This window comes from Ctenopharyngodon idella, chromosome 9 (assembly GCF_019924925.1).
Source record: "Ctenopharyngodon idella isolate HZGC_01 chromosome 9, HZGC01, whole genome shotgun sequence".
In the NCBI taxonomy this organism is placed as follows: domain Eukaryota; kingdom Metazoa; phylum Chordata; class Actinopteri; order Cypriniformes; family Xenocyprididae; genus Ctenopharyngodon; species Ctenopharyngodon idella.
In genome coordinates, this window is record NC_067228.1 from 18,432,678 (window position 1) to 18,446,131 (window position 13,454).

General features: G+C 38.8%; 1 protein-coding gene across 2 annotated transcripts in view; it reads left to right on the plus strand.

Moving 5' to 3' along the window:
• Positions 1 to 1,150: 1,150 nt before the first annotated feature.
• Positions 1,151 to 13,454, plus strand: part of olig2 (oligodendrocyte lineage transcription factor 2) — a 28,451-nt gene continuing 16,147 nt past the window's right edge. Inside the window, exons 1-3 of one of the 2 annotated variants that reach the window (XM_051906918.1) lie at positions 1,151 to 5,031; positions 5,280 to 5,308; positions 5,517 to 5,668. The gene's annotated coding sequence lies outside the window, so the exon portion shown is untranslated. Of the gene's footprint in view, positions 5,032 to 5,279; positions 5,309 to 5,516; positions 5,669 to 9,474; positions 11,861 to 13,454 lie in introns of those variants that run through there. The other variant, XM_051906919.1, reaches the window with a different exon arrangement.

Here is a 13,454-nt window from a genome sequence, read left to right on the forward strand (position 1 = left end):
TGTTTTTGAACATTTTTTGTTCATTAATTTTGGTGCTTAATTTAATTAAATAGCAGACAATCTGTAGTAACCTTATTTCTCTTTGCCTAAAGTATGATTTAAAAAGTGTCACAGCTTAACCCATTCCCTCCTACCCTAAAGAGAATAAACCAAACATTCTAATAACATTTAATACATTTGCTTCATCTGACATACATATGTTCAAATGTTCATGGTTAATTTCTGAAGTGATTGTCTATGGTTAGGAAATCAGATGGTGGAGGGAGAAGTGTGTCCTGAAAACTGAAGAGAGGCAGAAAGGCAGTGGGGAAAAAAAAGGAAATGTGTGTGTTTAGACTAACAGGATTAGTCACACGACTAGCTACAGGCACCGATCATCATATGGCATCACGCAAGGCTACACGCACCTCAAAGAGACCTGTGGTCTGCCCACACAGACTCATTTCCTGAGCACCCACACGCATCTTATTGAGGTATGACTTTATAGGCAGTGCACACAAACACAAGCCTATTATAACTGTTTATATTTGGTCATAACATATGCTATGACTTAAAAATGTGTGCGTATATACGCATTGGGTTAAGCTGTAACACTTTTAACATTCTCTACTGTTCAAGAGATTGGGGTCTGTAAGATATTTTGTAACACTTTACTTAAAGCCTTTATGCATAATGCATTATAAAGGTATTCATAATGTATGTTATGATGCATTATAATATTTGCAGATTCCTTGTTACATTTGAAATTGGTTGTTTGTCATGTTTTAATGCCTTATACTTTGTAAAGGTGGAACATAAGTATTATAATATAATATAATATAAAGTATTATAACTGGTTACAATTATACCATATAATGCATTTTAAGGTGCATTACAAGGCATAATTAATGCATTAAATAATTTTATAATGCATTATATATATATATATATATATATATATATATATATAAGGCTTTCTGATATTTTAAATATTTGTGATAAGTGATCTCCTATACTTACCAAGGCTGCATTAATTTATTTTTTTTATCAAAAATATATTAAATATATTTTATATATCAAAAATATAGTAAAATCAGTTAAATATTATTTGAAATATTACAATTTAAAATAACTGTTCTCTCTCTCTCTCTCTCTCTCTCTATATATATATATATATATATATATAAATATTATTTATTTATTTTTTCCTGATTTGGAGCTCAAGAAACTTCTTATTATCAGTGTTGGATAGTGTCTTAATATTTTTGTGAAAACTGATACTTTCTCACTGCCGCCTCTGCTGTTTTTTGATCTGATAGCGTCAATATCTGGACTGGTTTCCCTCTTTTCAGTTGTATTCAGGTCAGGTCAGGCAGATGAGTCTCCCCACTGGTTACTTTAGACTTCCCTCTTTCTGATGGAGGCCAGTTCTCAGACCAGGGAATCTAGTTCTTCTGTTCCCAGGCACGGCCTTCTTTGATGGGGATTTCTCCCACCCACCTCTCATCAGCCTACCCACTTCCCACATCCTTCCAAAGAGGCTGGGCAAACAAGACCCCGCGTTCTGCCAATTTGTTCGTACAAAACGTGGGGATTTGGGGGCCTGCAGACACTCTTACACAGACAAATGGTAAGTATTTGCTTGGCAGTCTGAGATTCCTCACCCCCACCCCTACTACGCATTAACACACACTCACTTGGTGCTTTCTCTACACTCTCGGACAACTGGTTTCTTTATGCTGACTGTCAAAAAATGGCCTTGAAAGTACGAATTGTTTTTTTTTTTTTTTTTTTTTTCCCAAGCTCTTTCGCGTTGGTTTTTGCAAGTTACTCATCATGGCCATGCTGTTCAGTTAGGACAACCAGTTTTACCCGTTTGTGTCAGTAACAGAATTCAAGCAGATCGTTCTTGAATTTAAGATGTTCAAACTGGTCTAAGACATCAAAAAATTACCTTATTTTGTTTTAGTTTCATTCTCAACATTTTTTTTTTTTCATAATTAATTGTACCTTTCCTCCCATTCTCAAGCTGTAGTAGGGTAGTAATCATCTCAAATAATGTTTTTGTACTACATGGAACTAATTAGTTATTTTTAGTTGAGGGAAATTGTTTTACATATGCATGTTCCTTGTGTTTGTGTTGCCATTGTTTTAACACATGAGTTTGAATATTTAACCATAATTCAAACATGGTGTGATGTTAAGCATTCAGCTCAAATTTGTAAAGTTTGGGTTGTGGTCACATCCACATCTTGACTATTTTTTTTTTTTTTTTTTTTTTTTTAAATTTCAGTTGGACATCATCCGAGTACTCATAGTATACTAGGTCTAGTTGCTTTGAGTATAAACACTACTTATACTACACAATTATGTGGAATATTACAGAAATAAGTAACTTTTCTCAAGTAGTTGTTTTAGGCTCCATCTGTCCTGAGATAAAATGTGGACCGTGTGAGCGTTTCTGACAGCCTGTGGGATGTAAATAGGCTGAGGTCTCAGTGTATTATTGTGAGTGGGCCAGTCTATCAGGGGCCGGACTGAGGCCTGAGGCCCCGCAGTCCTCATGGCATCCTGATCAGAGGATTAGCAGCATACAGCCGCAGGTCAAGAGCATGCCAGTCACACACACACTTGTCATTTCCCTTTCTCTCACAAACACCTTCGCTTTCACACACGTACGCCCGGAGAGAGCATTTCTCAACCGCTCACACTTATGCAGAAGAGGCCTGTTTGATAGCAGGCTGCGGATTAGGTTCTGTGTTCTCTTTTATTCTTATTCTGATTGGCTTATGCTCCTTGAGAGGCTTTTTACTACAGTGAGGTCGTACTAGTCCATACAATGAAAGGGGATTTTTTTCTCATGACATCATATTCCCCCAGCCTACCCCATTTGAAAGATTTGTTAGAAATAATCATGTTTGATCCATAAAAAGAGTTGGTTGTAAAAATGTAGCCTAGTTTTATATGTCTGTTCTCAAGTAATAAATAAATAACCCACAATTCTACTCCAAACTTTAACCACAACCACTTTATAAATGTGACAGCTGGTCAGTGTCGGGCCGAACCGTTCCAGTTCCAGAATATAGGGGTGGGCTGGTGTTTGACCAGAGAAGCGTGTCCTGTCTGTTAGTGTACCCCTGCACTGACCCCTGTCCATCCCTCAATAGTACAACGCCTTGTTGCCCCCAGCATGAGGTCCCAGCATCCCCTAGTTGTGATAGTGGGGGGCACACAGCAAGGGGCCTTAGAGAGGATGCAGAATTAGCAGCTAAAATGGAGACTCACATTTCCATATGCATGCCACTGACAAGTGTTCTACTGAAAAACCCGGTACCAATACGTGCACAAGGTGGCCCAATCCAACAAGATGGGGTGAAGAAGGGGGAGCTGGAGGGGGGTTGAGCTTTAAAGGGGACTGCAATATTGTACTAATTCGTGCAAGAGACTCTCTATCAAAGCGAAAGACATACGGTAATTAACGAGGGGTGAGGGGGGGAAAGAGAGGAAAGAAAGAGCAGGAAGAAAGAGTTTGGGAGCAAAAGGGACAGGGATGCTGATTTTGACGTGTAAATGCTGTGGTGATTAGCATGTGGTGGTTTGTCCAGACCTGGTATTTACCGGCAGAATTGAATGCGTGTGCGGCGTGGATGTGACTTTGTCCCCCCTAAATTTCTACAGCCACCTTTTCAGATACAGCCTTCCCCCACTCTGAAGACCCCCTCACCTTTCAGTTTCTTTTCTTACCTCTTTTCTATGGCCATTGCCTTTTTCTGCCCTCTTTCTCAATGGTGTGAATGTATAATATAAAGGTTGTTACCAACGGCTGGGCCGATTCTTCTTCTTCTTTTTTCTCCTCCTTCCTCCTTTTTTTTTTTTTTTTTTTTTTAATAAAGATCAGTCTTGTCCAGCAATGAATGATCAGCCGACAGAAATTCTATAATTAATTAAAATAATTTTATAATCTTATTATCATGGGTTTTGGATACAGTTTAATAAAGTGTTAATTATGTTTTTATTTATAACATCTATTATCTATATGTCTTTTATATTTTTATTTACTTTTTAAAAAATATTTGTTTACTTATTACTAAATTATTTGTTATTATTATTTTCATTATTAATGAAATGGTGTGTTACATGATCAGACATCTGTGCCTCTGTCCTCTCGCAGTAAGGTAAAGTATTTTACACTTTTCTCTGGGACTGAAAAAGAGCAGAGCAGGTCACCCAGTGTGGTGCCTCTCATCTTTTGTGTGCTGGTTTCCCTGTGCCAGCTTTCTGCTGTCACATTAGTGCATGTCAAATCCAGGAGATCACATGCAAATGTACTCTTGGACTTTTAGCTTTTTAGCTTGCTTCCTTTGCAAACAGGATGTACTTTTTGGTCTTTCAAACAGATTCGGTAAGTGTCATCATGTTTGTCTTGCTTTGCTAAGTGTCTCTCTGGGATGTTTTGGAGCAATTATTTACACCTGCTGCAATGGGTAAGTGGGAGCAAGAATCCTTCATCATCTAATGAACCGTTGGCAGACCCTCACTGAATATTTCCCTCTGGCCAGAGGAATAGGATATATGTAAGTACGAACTGTGTGTGATTGTGTATTTTGTGTGGGTATCTGTCAGACGATCAGTGTGAGTGGTCATCCTGTTACGGGTCAAAGTTCATGGTCATCAATGGTTGAGGTGGACGGCTCTCCATCTGGTGGGGACTCGGCCTCTGAGGGTCAGGGCTAAAAAGTGTCTGCAAGTGTGTAGCTTGTCTTCAGAAGTTTAGTTTGTGTGTGATAGAACAAGTGTGTGAATCACATGTCCATGTGTGTCCTGTGTGAGGTCTAAAGGCCTCTTCAGTTTACAGTGTGTTTAGAGGCAAATTTAGCCCGAGGCTGTACTGAATGCTCCAATCACACACAACAATACCTGTCAAGCCATTTGACCATTGACAAAAACACTGCACTTCTCTCTCTCTGGCAGGTAGATCTTTGGTGCTGCAGCTGCATGTCATGAATTGAATGAAAGCAGGCACTTGAGCAACTGTGTGCAGCCAGTAAAAAGGTGAAAAAGACTATTAATCCTTTCCACGATCATTACACTAGCATTGCCCAGTTGCATCCAGCTTAGTAATAAAATAAATCAGTGATCAAATTAATTTTAGCTCTTTAAAGCTGTATCATTTTCTCAACACAGCATGTTTGGTTGCACACAGCTAGTATGTCTAACTTAGAAATCAAATTTTTTGGTATCACCTTCAGGCTTTGTAAAGATGTTTTTCATGTCATTTCATTTGTATTCTTTACATTTAGGTTTCAATATTTAGCAAGACCTGGAACAGGTAAATATAATCAAATCTTATCTGGGAAATCCATTATGATTTTAATTCTAGTTTGATAATATGCATATTTTTGTCAGATTAATAATCCTAAATATATCCTTTTTTTTGGTAATTGTAAAAAATTGGTTAATCATAACATCTCTGTCTCCATTCCGCCCACTTTATCCCTCAATTCTCCCTCTCTCTCACTCTCTGGCTGTCACTACAGCACAATGTAGGAGCATTAGTATGCTAATGAGGTGCAGGGCGACAGGTGGCCCGCTAGACAGCTCAATTAAGCAGCTCGTTAAAGGCCAAGCTAACGAAGCGGCCTGCACTGCAAGCCTCAACAAACAATGTGACTGTGCCGGCTACAAATTGGTGAGTGCTAGTTTGTGTGTTTTGTGCGTGTGTGTGTGTGTGAGAGAGAGAGAGAGAGCGAGAATGTGTGTGCACGTGTGTACGGGCAAGAGACGAAGAGTTGGCGATAGAGGCTGTTTTAGTTTGTGTGTGTGTGCATGAGTGAATGTGTAAGCAGGGGCAGTGAGTTGAAGGGAGAGACAGATTCAGTCTGTGTCTGTGTAAGGTAAATGTTTAGCAGTTAGCAAGGCTTTGTGGTGGACACAACCAATAATGGCTAATAAGAGGGGTTCTTGCTTTCACTCCTCAGGTAATTAAAAGAAAGAAAAAAGAAAATTACTTAAATACAAACCTTCCCAATTTTTAATAAATTCCTTACAAAGCACTTTGCAGTAAACATGCGCTTTGGTAAATTTTCACTTCTCATTATACGTTTTCTACGGATATACACTGATATAGATTTTATTCATTTAATGAATTCATTTAATTTTAATTAATTACTACATTCTGAAATTATGGCTTGTTTAAAATGAAAGCTTTGATCTGGAGTTTAAATGAAAAAAAAATTGTTAAATGTATAGTTGAGAAAACTGTTTAACCCCCTAGCGTTCAAGGTTCGTCGACGGCCCGAGATTGTTGTTGTTGAACATTCACTGCACTTTAAAACATAACATTCTTACTTGTTCGGGACAAACTGAGCATCATTAGAAAGATTAAAGACTCCAGCTTCGATATTTGACCACTGTTTATGATAAAACTAGGTTGCAGTGACATTTATTTCTTAATTTATGTTAGAAGTGCAAAATAATCAATCTGTAATGTTTGTTATTTTGAATAGAATAATTCTGTTCTTTCATATTCCCTCATGTCTGCTCCGGTTTATGTGTTCACATACACGCACTAGACACCGTTCGTTAGAGCTGTTATTTCAAACTTGCGCATATTTGGAGATATATAGATTTATTATCATGTTTGCAAAATATATCATCATACAGAATACCATTTCTATTCATTTCCCACATTCTTTTCTGTTATGTAACTTTTGTTTGAGATTATTGACTGTTGTATTAAAGTCAAATTAGGGATTCACCAACGTTAAATTCTGGCTGATACTTGTAAGCTGCTAATTATTGGCTTATTCTTTTGTTAATTTGTCTTCAGGGCCGTTGCTAGTGGGGCGAAAGGTGTTGACGATTCTAGGGGCCCCTGGTCTTAGGGGGGCCCCGAGATTTTAACTGGAAAGCAATTTCAAGGGGCCCTGGATACACCAGCTACAGCCCTGTTTGTCTTAAAGGATTAGTCCGCTTTCAAATAAAAATTTCCTGATAATTTACTCACCCCCATGTCATCCACGATGTCCATGTCCTTCTTTCTTCAGTCGAAAAGAAATTAAGGTTTTTAATGAAAACATTCCAGGATTATTCTCCTTATAGTGGACTTCAGTGGTCTCCAAACGGTTGAAGGTCAAAATTACAGTTTCAGTGCAGCTTCAAAAGGCTTTAAACGATACCAGACGAGGAATAAGGGTCTTATCTAGCAAAACGATCGGTCATTTTCGAAAAAAAATCAAAATGTATATGCTTTATAGGCACAAATGATCGCATCACAAGTGCTTCCACCAGAACGCGATTCTGTATTCTTCAAAAAGCTTACGCTGTATGTCCTACGCCTTCCTTATTCAACTTACGGAAAAAACGTGGCGCCAGTTCCGTTTTTTCCGTAAGGAATACGGAATCGCGTTCTGGTGGAAGCACTTGTGATGCGATCATTTGTGCCTATAAAGCATATACATTTTGATTTTTTTTTTTTTAGAAAATGACCGATCGTTTCGCTAGATAAGACCCTTATTCCTTGTCTGGTATCGTTTAAAGCCCTTTGAAGCTGCACTGAAACTGTAATTTTGACCTTCAACCGTTTGGAGACCATTAAAGTCCACTATAAGGAGAATAATCCTGGAATGTTTTCATTAAAAACCTTAATTTCTTTTCGACTGAAGAAAGAAGGACATGGACATCTTGGATGACATGGGGGTGAGTAAATTATCAGGAAATTTTTATTTGAAAGTGAACTAATCCTGTTACTAAACTACTATTTAGTCAAAAACACTAAAACACACACACACAAAAAAAAATCATTTGAACATTTGAAATGCTACATGTGAATGAGGGATCACAGCAATATAATGTACTGTTTTAAAAATGGATATTCATTTTGAGATTCGCTAAAGATTTAACACTGTTATAAAATAACATTAGTATTTTTAAAGATTAACTTTCAGTGAGTGTTAGATGATGGCAAATATCCTTTAAATAAATGTAAAAATAGAGCAAATGAGCATGTACAATTAAATATCCAATATCAACCATTACTGATAAGTAAATAGAAAAACTTTGATATTGAACGATAACTGATACGGTACTGATATATTGTGTATCCATAAATCAAATGTACTCTGGCAGTCACCTTGCGTACTAAGATTAAATTGCAAAATAAGCATCAGGGATTTTTAGGTTAAGTTTACAGTGAAGAATTAGCTCATATTTGTAATAATCATTTGGAACATTCAGTTTTAATTATTTCTGGGATTAAATGCTTGTTAATGATGCTTTTTATGCTCCTGCATACGATAAACAAATAAACATTTCTTTGTCTGATCACCCAGCAAAATAACCAGGGCTGGGAATATTTGAGCAGTTCTGGGACAATATCAAAAGCTGCCGCAGTTTCTCGTGGAGGAGCATTGTTTATTGTGGCTAGATAAAGTTGTAACACAGACATTTTAATCAGTTTGTAACACTTAGCATTTGAGCCTTATTATCCGGGGTGTGTTCACTGGTGCGTGAAACAGCAGCGTTTGGGTTCATAACCCGACCCTCCTGTCTGAGTCTCGCTGGCATAAAGGGATCATGAGCTTTAATGGTTCAGGGATCTGCCCAGCAAACGAGGTTAGGTATGGAGAAAGACAAAAACACAGGGGCTAAACAGAGCCGCCCCATTCGCGAGCAAGCTGCTGCAAAGCTGGCCGACTCATGAATATGTTAATCCGCATTTGCCCGAATAAGTATGTAGAGAGGGAGAGAGGGGAAAAAACAACAGCACTCATTAATTAATAAGGACAATGTGCCTTTAATGACAGTGTTGACACTGTTGGCGAACAAGTGATTGGGGCCTGAGAACGAGAGGTCATCAGAATGAGAGGAAGTGAGACAGTGATGGCCGTTGCTGTCAGAAAGAGAGGCTTTCTTTCCTAGGAGGGCAGAAAAGGTGATCAAGGATGGACATGCAGAGAATAACGCAGACAGTGCTGTGCCGTGAGAGAGAGACAAATAAGCCGGTTAGACAAGTAGACAATGCAGAGGTCAGGAAAGTGAACTTTATATAAAAACTGATTTGGAAAGAGAAAACAGGACACTTCAAGGATATTTGTGGAGGTATCAGAAACTTTTCATGCCATTTTTTTTTTTTCTGTCACTGTGTGTAATGTCCGTGACTCTAAGAGCAGCAACATTCAGAAATACTAAAATAATGGATTGTTTTTAAACGGGTTTCCCCAGTACTTTCCCTGCCTGCCGTTGGTTGGAAAACAGATAGCTCTTCCACAGTGTTGCTGTGTCAGGCTGATCAGGATGCAAAATAATCTTTCAATAGCACCAAAAGGCCAAAGTCAGTATGTATACATACAGTTATAATAGGTTTTTGTATAAGAATGTTTGGGTTCAAACAAGAATAGACTTTAATTGTATGGAATATATATTTTTTCCTTTCTTTTTCCCTCTAAATATCCCATTTTATGTTCTACAGAAGAAATCAAGTGATTGAGGGTGAGTAATGATAACAAAATATAAAATTTTTTGTTAGCTATCACATTAAAGTTTACGCCATTTAAGAACATTAACTTTTAAATGTCTCTGCGTAATAACTTGGATAGAAGTGTTTTAACATAAAAAATTACACACTTTACAAACTTTTTACTATGTAATTTTATTTATTTTAGGAAGATGGTTAAGTTCTTTACCTCTTAATGTTGTCCAAATGCACCATGGGTAATGCTGCCTTCACGTGCTATCGGCATTATCATAAACACAAGTTTCCTAGATGGAAATTGGGCATGAATGGCCTTTCAAATCATATTTATGACTAGGAAACTCTGAGATAATTTTGATACCCGAGTTTCCGAGTTGGGCGTGCCATAAACTTTAAACATGGTATAAAAAAGAACCATTTCTACAGTGACTTAAGTTTTAATTTTTCCCACAACATCCATAGTGTGGTTACAGTTGTGCATTTGCGTATATAAATAACCACTTGATGCACATTGTATGTATTTTATATAGCAAAAATAGCATTTATTTGACTGAAATTCCATAATCGTCAGAATCGATGTATATGGATATTGACTAGATACAAAGACTAGATATAGAAAGACGGTTCACTCCTATTAGTTATGACAAACTGCAACGCGCAATCAAAGCTTAACGGCTAACTGGCGGTACGAGCGGTACGCAGGGAGGAGTTTTGAACGGTGACACGATAGGCTGAGAGGGGCTGCACGTGATTAAGTTAGCCGTTACGCTTTCTCCAATGGTAAGGGATACAAACCCTCTTATCTCCCTATAATGATGCTGCATTCCAGGCAGGTTTTTGAGCCCGTAAGTCACGACTTCAAACAACGACTCACGACTTTGTAGTGTTCCAGGGAAGTCATGCCAAACTGCCCGAGTGTAAACAAACCAGCATGGCGGACTGTACGGGGCTTATGCTCATTTACAATCATTTCTATCGCCAAAGGTGCTTACTCCTTGCTTATTTGAGGGAAACGGAGGAGGAAAAACGGCGCATAAGGCAAGAGGAGCTGTTATGCCTTTTATTTTACGTTATTTTACCGTGCACTTGCATAAACACCGCATCCGTAGGGGCTGCCATTGTTGTTTCGCGGGCTATGTGACATCAGAGCGCGGACGTGGGAGTACATCGATCTAGTACGAGTTCACGGGTGGGAAGTCACGGGTTTGACTACTGTTCCAGTGCATTTTTACGGGTAGAAGGTTGGAAAAACACGGGTTACGGGTTCCTGGAATGTGGCATTTAATACGATCTCTGGCGCAGAATACGTCCCGCCTTCTAAGTAAAAGAGCCAAGGCAATCGCTGATTGGTAAAGTCATTGCATCGCTACAACTGCCGTTTGACACTCCGGTTCCCATAGAAACCTGAGACTCGCGCCGAGTACTGCACATGCGCGCTGGCCTGTCTAGCCTGAAAAATAAGCTTTTTTTAACGCTATTTGAGCATAAGGAACAACATTTATGGGACAGTTCATGTCAGATTTTGTTGCTGATTTAAAATATGTTATTTAATTGTAAGTTCGTCAAGCAGTTTTTGAGATTTCAGGATATATAGGACTTGGTGTTGGATGCCCGAAATAGCTGCCCGGAGGCGTTGCAAATATGGCTGCTGAGTGAACAGACTTTCCTTGAAAGGGACTTTGCTAAATATCTGCTATACATTTTGGCTTTAATAGGATTTCCCCAAGGAATAAGCAAGAATGAACCTGTTGATGAATGAACCTACATTTTTCCTACTCTTTAAAACACTTGAATTTAGCACATGAAGGTTGTATTATAATGCTAGGTTTCATAAATGGATATATTAATCTCACACACCATTGCCATGTTTGTTTCTCAAATTTGGAAAACAAATCTGACATAAGAGAGTATAAATATTAGACAAAATGTTGATGGCGCTCTGTAGCGTCAATTCAGCACTTTTGTGCAAATCTATCAGGCCTTACGGTATTTGATTCACAGCTAACTTGCATTCAAACACAGCATCTCTTTTTCTCAAGTTTGGCGTAGTTGGTGCAACAAATTTTGGTGTTTGAAGTCAAGCCTGAAAGAACGACAATGGCTCTGTCTTTTCAATTGCTAGAGCAGTGCCACACACATAGAGATCAGAGTAAGTTTATGAAGTAATCTCTCTTTCTCTCGCTCTTCTCTCTCGCTATCACTCGAACCCCTCCCTCTCTCCCTCCCTCTGTGTTATGACATAGCAATCTGTGTCTCTAGCAGCTTGACTGAATAGGCGTATGAATGGCTGTTTTCTGCCTACATGAACCTATTGGAGGTGGATCAACCATATGCCCATGGACATACACACTCAATGACAAAGGCGGATACCAACAGGTCCTCTCTAACACAAAGCGCCGAGGGGCTGAGGTAGGCGGGCGAGACGAGGGGTGCATCTTAACTTGGGACGTCCAAACATACACATGCATATATTCTCACACACACCCCACCACATGCCACCCACACAGCAATATGGAGATGCGACATTGATACAAACCCAGCCTGAGGAGTTTGTGAAGATGATGCTTTGTGTGGTTTTTGAAAGGTCTTGGTTTGTGTGGGTTATGTTATTATGTATGAAAAATGTTTGGAGGAAGAGGGAGGGACAGTAAGAAAGACAAGCACTTTTTGGAGGGGGCCAATCTGTTGCAGCTCTGGATGAAGTCTTGTGATGGAGAGACAGTGTGTTAAGCGACATATGTGACACAGAGGGACAATAGGATTATGGTCCTCTTCTCGTTATCCGTGCCTTTGGACAGTGGGATTATCATCCGGGGAGTGAAGATCTCGGGCCGCTAAGCTTCAGTACGGCCCAGTCCCTCGTCTCTTGTGTGGGGTGGGAAAGCAGGGGTGAAGGGGGTCCCCTGGAGAGCAGGCCGCCATCAGGATTTACATATTCATCAGAGATCAGAGCTATGTTCTCTTTCTCTCGCTTTTCTCTCTTCTTTTTCTCTCCGTCATTCATACACATGCTCAAACATGCTGAGATGTCTTACTTTACCATGTCTCTGAATTAGACAGGCCCTGTTTCATTGCATATTCAGCACCCCCAAAGGTTCAAAGTCCACTTATGAAAATGCTTCTAATTTTTCCACATATAATATTTTTTTATATATTATATTATATTATATTATTGGAACAATTTAAAGTTTCTCCAAAGAGCATCTTGTGCTTAAGTGGAGGCACGAACATTATGACCTTTTGTAAAAAGTTAACATGGTCAGATCAGAAATGTATTTATTTGATTAGTGATCTAGAAATAGTAAAGAATTTAAAATATTTCTTATGTCATAACTTTTTTCTCTCTTTTTTTTTTTAATCTCCTGGTTTTAATTAGACTTTTAATCACATATTTTTAGTGTGGACTTTTGAACCTGACTGTATCTCCCCAAATAAATGTATCACTCTGACATGGAGTGAAATTATCATCTTGTTTTTTGGAAAAATTACAGAAGGAATGTAACGGAGGAACTACTGTAATGCAGGGCAAATGAAGTTCAACTGAGGTGAAGGGGTGAGACAACGTCAAAGAAGGGACAACAGGGACACGAGATATGTGTCTAATGAAGGAATGCACACAGAGAGATGGAAACTAATGGAGACAAAGGATGTACAGAGTGAGCAAGAGAGGGAGAAAGATGGCGATGGGGTGGCTTACTGCTGTTGAACTCGTCATCTTAATTGATGAGGTCATCCCGGGGACTATCCCAAAACCAGCGTGTCCCCAGGAGGTCGTCACCAGGTCATCCAAAAGTCAAAGAGCATCAGAGAGAGATGACGTAGTGTCTTTCCTTCATGTTTTTTTTTGTTTTGTTTTTATTCTTTAAGGCCTCTTTGTCTTTAATTAAAAAGACAAATATTAAAGTGGAAAGAAAGAGAATAAGTGGGATCAGGCCAAGATGCAAGCTAAATTTGAACCTGTCCCCAGACATTTCTATGTCCTGACTCATGCATGAGCAACTTC